The sequence below is a fragment of the Phodopus roborovskii genome, unplaced genomic scaffold, assembly GCF_943737965.1.
Source record: "Phodopus roborovskii unplaced genomic scaffold, PHOROB, whole genome shotgun sequence".
Classification (NCBI taxonomy): domain Eukaryota; kingdom Metazoa; phylum Chordata; class Mammalia; order Rodentia; family Cricetidae; genus Phodopus; species Phodopus roborovskii.
The window spans coordinates 2,833,635-2,842,570 of record NW_026125562.1 but is presented as its reverse complement, the minus strand read 5'-3'; positions in this window follow the sequence as shown (position 1 = coordinate 2,842,570).

Below are 8,936 nucleotides of genomic sequence, written 5' to 3'. Positions count from 1 at the left end.
ATCTTATTACCTTAAGCTTTCTGAGGAACAACTCATGAATCATCTCATTAGTATAAACTACTGGGCCCACTGTGAAGAACAATGAGACTCCTACACTCAGGACACTCCAAAGATTTAGAGTCTCATTCTCAGGAATGGGGGACAAAGACCAGAAAAATTCCTTGTCAAATAACCTTTCCCCTACACTAGTTATCTAGATCATACATTTTATGGTAAGTATGTTTTCCTTATAGAACTTGAGAATGTGGGTGTTTATATGATGTGACCTCAATTTAAAAATGTTGGGAGGCAGAAGCAGATGGATCTCTGAGTTCGAGGCTAGCCTGGTCCACAGAGCTACACAGAGAAACCCTATCGTAAAAAACAAAAAAGATAAATAAAAGTCTGGGCACTGAGCACTGAGTTTCTAATGAACGGCCCTAGTTTGCAGTGTTCCCCAGGGGCTGTCATGGCTTATTGCTGGATCGGTTGATCACATCCTGTGTGACTCCATGAAAAAGGATTTTAGTAAGCATCAAGGCAAAACATTAACTCTTCCTTCAACGGAATTAAGAGGGAGTTTTTATCAGAACCAAATAAAAGTGACCGTGGTCAGGAGACACAGATTCTGGTAAACTTGGATGACATGTTCCACCGAGAAAATGGTGAAAGGAGGTGTTTTATAATCACAGGACTCAAGACTCAAAGGTTGAGGTAGAACCCTGCTTCCCAGAGAGGCTGAATAACAAGCAGCTCACCCAGCTCATCTCAAGTCTCCCAAGGAGTCCTCCTGCTTTTTCTCTCCCCTACTTATAAACCCTTCTCCACCTGGCTCCTCCCTACAACTTCCTGACAGCTAGTTGCTGATCCAGCCTCCTGACTGCAGGTGCATTTTATTTAATCAAACACACCATTAAACAAATGTTCCAGAGCATAAACAAAAGTAACACACCTTAAATTAATATTCTACAACTTCTTATCCCATTGTAAGGATTCAGACATGATGCTGGCCTGCCCTTGTCAGCTGGCAGAATGCACTCAGGCAGTACCCTGGTCAGCCCAGAGTTCCATGACTTCTAGTCTGCATGCAGGTGCAAAGGACCCCTTTAAAAGAAAGACCCCCTGCCCACTTAAGCTCTTTCCACTCCCACTCTTCTTTCCTGCTATTTCCCTGGTGCAGACAGGAATTTTCCTGTCTCCCTTTTCTCTTCTGTCCTCTCTGTCTCTGTGTCTCTTTACCTTCCCCCTTCCTTTTCTAATAAAACTTCTCACTTAAGCTCTGTTTACTTGGCATATTTGTCCTCGGTACCCTCGCCTGTCATGGAATCTGCCAAGGTCCCCCACGAGCATTATATCACCCACGACCTGAAGAAATTAAGATTATTTTGTCCCAGAATTTTTATCTTTTGGTTTGTGGTGGTAACTCATTTGTGCTACTACTGTAAATACAGCCAAGAATCCATGGCTGGGGAGCTCCTATGGACCCCAGAGAAGAGCGTATTACTATTTCGTTGCTAAATGGACAGTTTCAAATTGTCTTCTGAATACATATGTCTTTACGCAAAGACTAGTGCAGCCCTTAGTCTTCCTTAAAGAAGCGTCTTAGTGGAGTGGACAGCAGTCAGTACAGTGACTATGATGAAATGCTCTGCTATAAATGGGACATCGATATCACACAGCCTCAGGGAACACCGGAAGAGGGGGCAGAAAGATTGTCAGAGCCAGAGGTTGGGTAGGCAAAACAATGTCTTCGGGCATGATGGACTGCTGCGCGAACTCTAAGCAGCTGTGGTTGCCTGCACAAGATTCTAAGCAGCTGTGGTTGCCTGCACAAGATCAAGCCAATCAACATTCCAGCACGGAGTGGGACGGGGCACACAAGACCTCACTCTTAGCTGAGGAGCTATTGGCATTTGATGGCTGTTACGGTTCAGCTTTCTTTAGGCGGGCGCAAGGTCCCTGGCTGCTAGACCGTGTTGCTGTGTATGGCCTCACACTCACGTGCATGTGGGCAGCACTAATTAGACCTGGTGGGTTACAAAAACAGTTTTAAAAAGGGACATGAAGTTGGGAGGTCAACGTGGATCACATCCTGGAGGAGTTGGGGGAGGGGAGTGAGGTATAAATATGATCAAATTATAATATATACATGTGTGAAATTCTCAAAGAATAAACAAAAGTTTTAAAAGTTACGGTTGTTATTTTTTTTTTTAAGGACAGTATGGTAGTATACACCTTTAATCCTAACACTCAGGAGGCAGAGGCAGTTGGACCTCTAAATTCAAGGCCAGCCTGGTCTACAAATTGAGTTCCAGGGCAGTCAGGGTCACACAGAGAAACGCTGTCTCTAAAAACAAATAAAATCACAGTTCTTTTGTTTTTTTCTAGACATGGTTTTTCTGTGTGTCCCTAGCTGTCCTGGGACTCACTCTATACACCAGGCTGTCCTCAAACTAACAGAGATCTGCCTACCTCTGCTTCCCAAGTGCTGGGATTATTTCTATTATCTTATCCAGTTGAAACAAACAAAAGCTTTATATTCTCTTTCATGACTTATGTGTGTCCTTTTGCGAGCACCGGCCCTTCCTCATCACTTTCTAAATTGTAGACTATAGGCAAATTTATATTTGTTTCCTTTCTAAATTGTAGGCTATAGGCAAACTTATATTTGTTTTCTGGTATACATTAAAGCTACATATGAGGGAGAGTATGTGTGGCCCCCCCCCCCAAGTTTGGGTCACCTCACTTAATAAAACTTTCCAAGCCCATGCATCTTCCTACACATTTCATGACAAGTTAATTTTGCATGTCTAACAACAGGCAGAATTCTCCAGCGTCACTGGGAGTCATGCATTTCAAATCTTAAGTCTTTGTCATTAACAACAGGCTCAGGGCTGGTCCATAGGACACAGGCACATTGGGGATCAAGTTCTGTCATCTATTTTCATGTCAGGAGGATGGACAGTTCCAGTGATCATTCCAGCATCAAGATGATAATGTAACCACCATGCAAAAGGAAAACACCCAACACCAGGACATCTTTTATATTTTAATATCACACTTCAGTATTAAGCCCATCTCATAGACCTCTCTCTGGAGGACGGTAACATTCTGTGACTTACTACTTAACAGTAGGTGGGACCAAACTGTTCATAACACTGAAAAGTAGAAGATAGATGAGATATTTTATTATTTTACTATTATTAGGTCTATTTTCTAATGAGTGTGAACTTGGAAGGATGTGGATTTGGACGGGTGGGGAGGATACAGGAAGAGCAGAGGGAATCGAGACTGTAATCAGACTATATTATATGGAAAGAATCAATTAAAAAGAGAGAGAAAGAAAATAGATAGGATTTGATTTTCTGTTTTCTTGTTTGACTGGGAAGATACCCAAAGGTTGTTGTCTTATTACTTGGTAGAATATTATGTAGTTTAATAATCTCATAATTGGTCTGCTTTGGGTGCTGTTAAACCCTCACAGAACAGATGGCTGAAACAGAAGTTTGTTTTTGCCTAGGATCAGGTAGATGAACCTTATACATCCACATCTGTCAGTCATTGGTAGAGTCAGCTATTTTTCAATGATGTGACCAAAATGCTTGACAGAAACAACGAGAGGAAAGTTAGGTCCCTTTTCCCAAATCCCCAAATGACAGTGCCACTGACCATATCCTAAATGACAACCGGGCTCAGTGCAGGCTGGACCTGAAGCATTGCTCGTGGATAGACAGAAGCTTACACTCACCACTTCCCAGGAGCCTGTGAAACAGGTTTGTCTGCTGGGAAGAGCCACTTCCCCAATCGCCCCCTACAGCTCCCCTTAGTACAAACCTGTAAACAGCCCCCATGCTAGCTCCCAGGGTGCTCTGGAGGTGCTTGCACACCTCCTCCAACCCTGTAGCTACATGTTTTCAAAACCAGCAAAGGGTTCCTGGTCTTCTTGCTATTTTGTGTCTCTTAAGAGGTAGCATGGCAGCTTGGGACTCCCCCAAATACCTCTTGTTATTCTCTCTACCACTGGAGGAAACCTCCCCACCCTTGGAACAGTCTAGTTAGGTGGTTTTACTTACAGGTTTATTTCAGCTCATAGTTTCCGAGGTATCAGAGCATTAGAGTGAGGAAGTCATGGTACAGCAAAGCAGGCCAGCCACACTTGGCCGAAAAAGCAGAGAAAAGGATACGGAAAGGAGCCAGGACAGAGTAGAGCCACCAGGGACAAGCTCCCAGGAACCTACTTCCTTCAACTAGGACCCAGTTCCTAACTTTTTACCACTTCCTGTCATCATAGTATACAGGCATTAGTTCATTAACTCTTTAGTTACACCAGAGTTCTCATGATGTAATTAATTGTCACTTCCGATTCCTTCACAGACACATCCTGAGGTATGTTTAATTAATTTCCTTTTTTTTTTAAATGTTCATTTACTTATTCTCTTAGTTAGGGTTTTATTGCTGTGAAGAGATACCATGGCCACAGCAACTTTTATAAAGGAAAACATTTAATTGGGGGCTAGATCACAGTTTCAGAGCTTTAGTCCATTATGGTCATGGTAGGAAGCGTGATGGTGTGCAGTGTGCAGGTAGATCTGGTGCTGGAGAGGGAGCTGAGAGTTCTGCATCTGGATCTGCAGGCAGCAGGAAGAGACAGAGCCAGTAGGCAGGCTTGAGCTTCTCAGAGCCTTTGCCCCCCACCCTACCCCCCCTGCACTTCCTCTAAAAAGCCACACCTACTCCAGCAAGGCCTCCAATAGTGCCACTTTCTGTGAGCCTATGGGGGTTTTCTTTCAAACCACCACATTCCTATCCCTGGCCCCCACAGGCTTATAGCCATATCATAGTGCAGAAATGCATTCAGTCCAACTTCAGAAGTCCCTGTAGTCTATTACAGTCTCAAATGCATTCAGTCCAACTTCAGAAGTCCCTGTAGTCTATTACAGTCTCAATCAACCCTGTAAAAATCCAGTTTTTCTGAGACTTATGCAATCTCTTACCTATAAACCCCCTCTAAAATCAAAATGAAAAAGCAGATCACATACTTCCAACATACAATGGTATGGAATATACATTACCATTCCAAAACACAGGAAAGGGACGGAGGCAAGACTGGAAACCAACCAGGCAAACCCCCAGTTCTGTATCTCCATGTCTGATGTCAAAACCCTCTTCAGATCTCCAACTCCATTCTGCTTTGTTAACTACAACACACTTCTTTCTTCTGGGCTGGTTTCACTCCCTGTTAGCGGATTTGCTTGGCAGGAGTCCCATGACTCTGGCATCTCTAACACCTTAGGGTCTCTCAAGGCAATCCAGGCATCATCTTCACAGTTTCACACTGGCTTCTCTAGGCCTTCATTCAGGGACACCCCTGACACACTCCTGGTCTCAATCTTTCCTTAGTCACAGAGGGGGCTTCTATTCTTGACTCTAAAGCCAGAACCACACAGCCTAAGCTGCCAAGTTCTGCTGCTTGCTGGGGGTGGAACATGGCCCCCTTGTTTAATTACATCTTCAACAGCTTTTTGTTTTTGATAGTTTCCTTCGCTGCCTAAGCTTGGGTGTTCTGAAACTTTATCTATGTGAAGGCGAGAATGTAATTATTTCATCAGACCCAAGATAAATGACACATGGGTGTTTATTGGGGAACAGTTACACAGAAAAATACAAAGAAGTGTGGGAACAATTCTCTATCCTTCCTACCTGATCGGCTGACCCACCAGAAAGAGCAAAGGGATGAAAGCCACGCCTCTTCCTGCTTCCGGCTGCCTGAAGCCATGCCCAAAGGGTGTGACCACTGTTAAAGGCCACTGCTACAGCTATGGACCAGGCTGGCCTTGAACTCTGAGATTGGCTTGCATCTGTCTCCTGAGTGTGTGCCACTACCCCAGGACATTAATTGTCCTTTAATTCCTTTTCACAAGGTGAAAACAGCAGAATGGGCTCATGCCCTGAAGCCACCACTCCCTTTATTTAATATCAGGCTTCTCTTTAATCTGTTTATTTTCTCCTTGGACTGTACATTTTGTATTCTCCTTATCTGCTTGCTCCTTTTCATTTCGGTTCATTAAGAGTGAACACAAACAACCATAAAACAGAGTCTATACTAGGTTGTTGTGAGATTTCCTGTTATATAGCCCGCAAGGGGCCCTGGTGGGAAGTCCCACAGCAGGGAAGGATCAAACACCCGCAGGCAGACAGAGCTTGTGTGGGAAGTTTTACTGGGGGAAGAGAAGGGAGTGGGGGAAGGAGAGAGAGAGGGGGGGGGGGAAGGAGGGAAGGAGGAAGGGAGAGAGGGAGGGAGGGAGGGCAGAGCTCATATCTTAAAGGGGACTACCTAGTGATGTAGCAGCCATAGGACCCTGGGCCCTCCTGCCAGGTGACAGGGGCAGGCCAGCATAATGCCTGAATCCTTACATTTCCTCTGCCAATGGAATTAATCCAAAACTCTTCACTTTAGTCTCAGGCAGACAAGGGCAAAGCAGCTGAATTTTTCCCCCCCCCCAAAATATCCCAAGAACAGTCTCTAGGCCACATACTAACATTCTTCTCCTCTGAAACATCTTTAACTGGTTTGACACAGTTCAAATCACCCTCAGCAGTCCTCAGCAGTGCTGTCGTTTGTGCTTCTACTAGAATGGTTCAGTAAGCCACACTTAAATTGTTAAACTGCTTTTCTAACCCAAGTCTCAAAGTCCACATTCCTCCAAACAAAAGCACGCTCAGGCCTATCACTGCAATACCGCACCCAGTCCCTGGTACCAACTTCTGTCTTAGTTAGGGTTCTATTGCTGTGAAGAGACACCATGACCATGGCAACTCTTATAAAAGAAAACATTTAATTGGCACCGGCTTACAGTTCAGAGGTTGAGTGCAATATTGTCATGGTGGGACATGGCAGCGTGCAGGCAGACAAGATGCTGGAAGGGTAGCTGAGCATTCCCCCTCTGTGTCCACAGGCTGCAGGAAGTGACGGTGAGCTGTAGTTGTGCTTCATTGTTGGGGCTGCCAGCCCACAAATAATGACACGGAGACTTATTATTAGTTGTAAAAGCTCAGCCTTAGTTTAGGCTTGTTCTTAACTAGTGAAACTTAAATTAACCCATGTTTTTAATCCCCATTCTTCCACAGGCTCGTTACCTCATCTCTGTACCACTCATCTTGCTTCTTGCACAGCTGGCTGGCCACTCCCTGTGCGCCTGGATTCTTTCTCTCCCTGGAAATCCCACCTACCCTCTCCTCAATAGCTAGTGGCCACTCAGCTATTTATTACAACCACGGCAACACATCTTCACACAGTGTACAAATATTCCTCAATAATGAGCTACTAGGCATGCTTGAGCTTCTGAGACCTCAAAGCCCACCCCTTCTAGTGACACGCCTCCTCCAACAAAGCCACCCTCAGTGAGCCTAGGGGGACCATTTTCTTTCAAACTACTACATTTATTTATTTAATTTTATTTATTTGTATGTGTATTTGGATGTGCATATAGGTGTGAGGGAGGCCAGAGGTTGACACTGGGAATCGTCTCTAGTGGCTTTCCACCTTCTATTTTTGAGACTGGGTGTCTCACTGAATCTGGAGTTCACAGATTCAGCTGAACCAGATGGGCAGCATCTTGGGGGTTCTGCCTGTTTCCACTCTGCTGGGCACTGAGGTTGCAAACGTAAACTTCCAAGTCTGGCTTTTATGTGAGTTCTGGGGAATCTTAAGAGTTTTCATGCCTGAGCAGTAAGCCCTTGACTGATAGAGGCAAGTCCTCAGCCCAGAGATTTATTTAGTATGTACACAGTGCCTAAATGCCACAAGAGGGCACCAGATCTCATTATAGATGGCTGTGAGCCACCATGTAGTTGCTGGAAATTGAATTCAGGACCTCTGGAAGAGTAGCCAGTGCTCTTAACCTCTGAGCCATTTCTCCAGCCCAGTCCAATGCCTTTTTTCTTTTCTTTCCCTTAGTCTTTGACTCTTTCATACATATATGCAGTGATGATCATACCCACCCAAAACCCCCTCCCACTCCTCCTGGAAGCTCATCAACACACCACCCTCCCATCTTTCCTTCCCATCTTCCTGTTTTCCTGTCTTTCCTTTCCTCTACCACCCTCCCTTTCTCTTTCTCCTTTTTCCTTCCCCCTCCCTTCCCTCCTTTCTTTTTCTCTCTCTCTTCCTACTGAGTTCAGCTGCCTGCTGGGATGTTGACTGATCTTGTTGACTAGATATTGGGCAGGTAACTACAGCTGCAGTGAGTTCATGAGTGTAACAGCCATGTCATGTCCAGAGTCCAGCATCTCACAGCACCTCTCCCCATCCTCTGGGTCTTACTTTGTTTCTGTTCCATCTTCCTTGATGTTCAGTGAGTCTGAGGTGTGTTAGTATCTGGTTGATATGGATGTCCCATTTATGGCTGAGCACTCAACAGTCAATATTTCTCAGTACTTTCATCACCTAGGAATCTCTGAATGGCCAACGGAACATCAGAGCTGGTAGACTAGAAAACTCAGGATTCTCTGTTTCTCAAGTCCACCATCCTGGGCATTTGTGCAGCCATTTGTAGGCAGCAGATGCTGCAGCTGTGTATGACATTGTATATAGATCTAATGTCTACAGAGACAAACAAGTAAAGTGACCTGTTTCCAAGGAGTCCTAGTTCTCTATGGCAAGACATTCAAACTGAGAACTTACAAGCAAATGCTTTTTCTCCTTAGTAAATCTAAGCCACCTAGCTGGGTCTGAACCTAAAGAATGTCCATAGGTACTCAGTCAAATGCTTTTTTATTGTAATATAAACTGTCAGTCACTATCAGCTTTCTGGGCATATAGACAAAGAGGCTCTAACGGTCTGCAGGAAGGCAGGTAAAGCAGACTGAGCCTGGAAGATTTATTCCCAAAATGTTTGCATGGCAGTTGTGAGGTGTGGGAGGATGGTGATTCAGTTTCCCCCGTGGGTGTCTCCCCG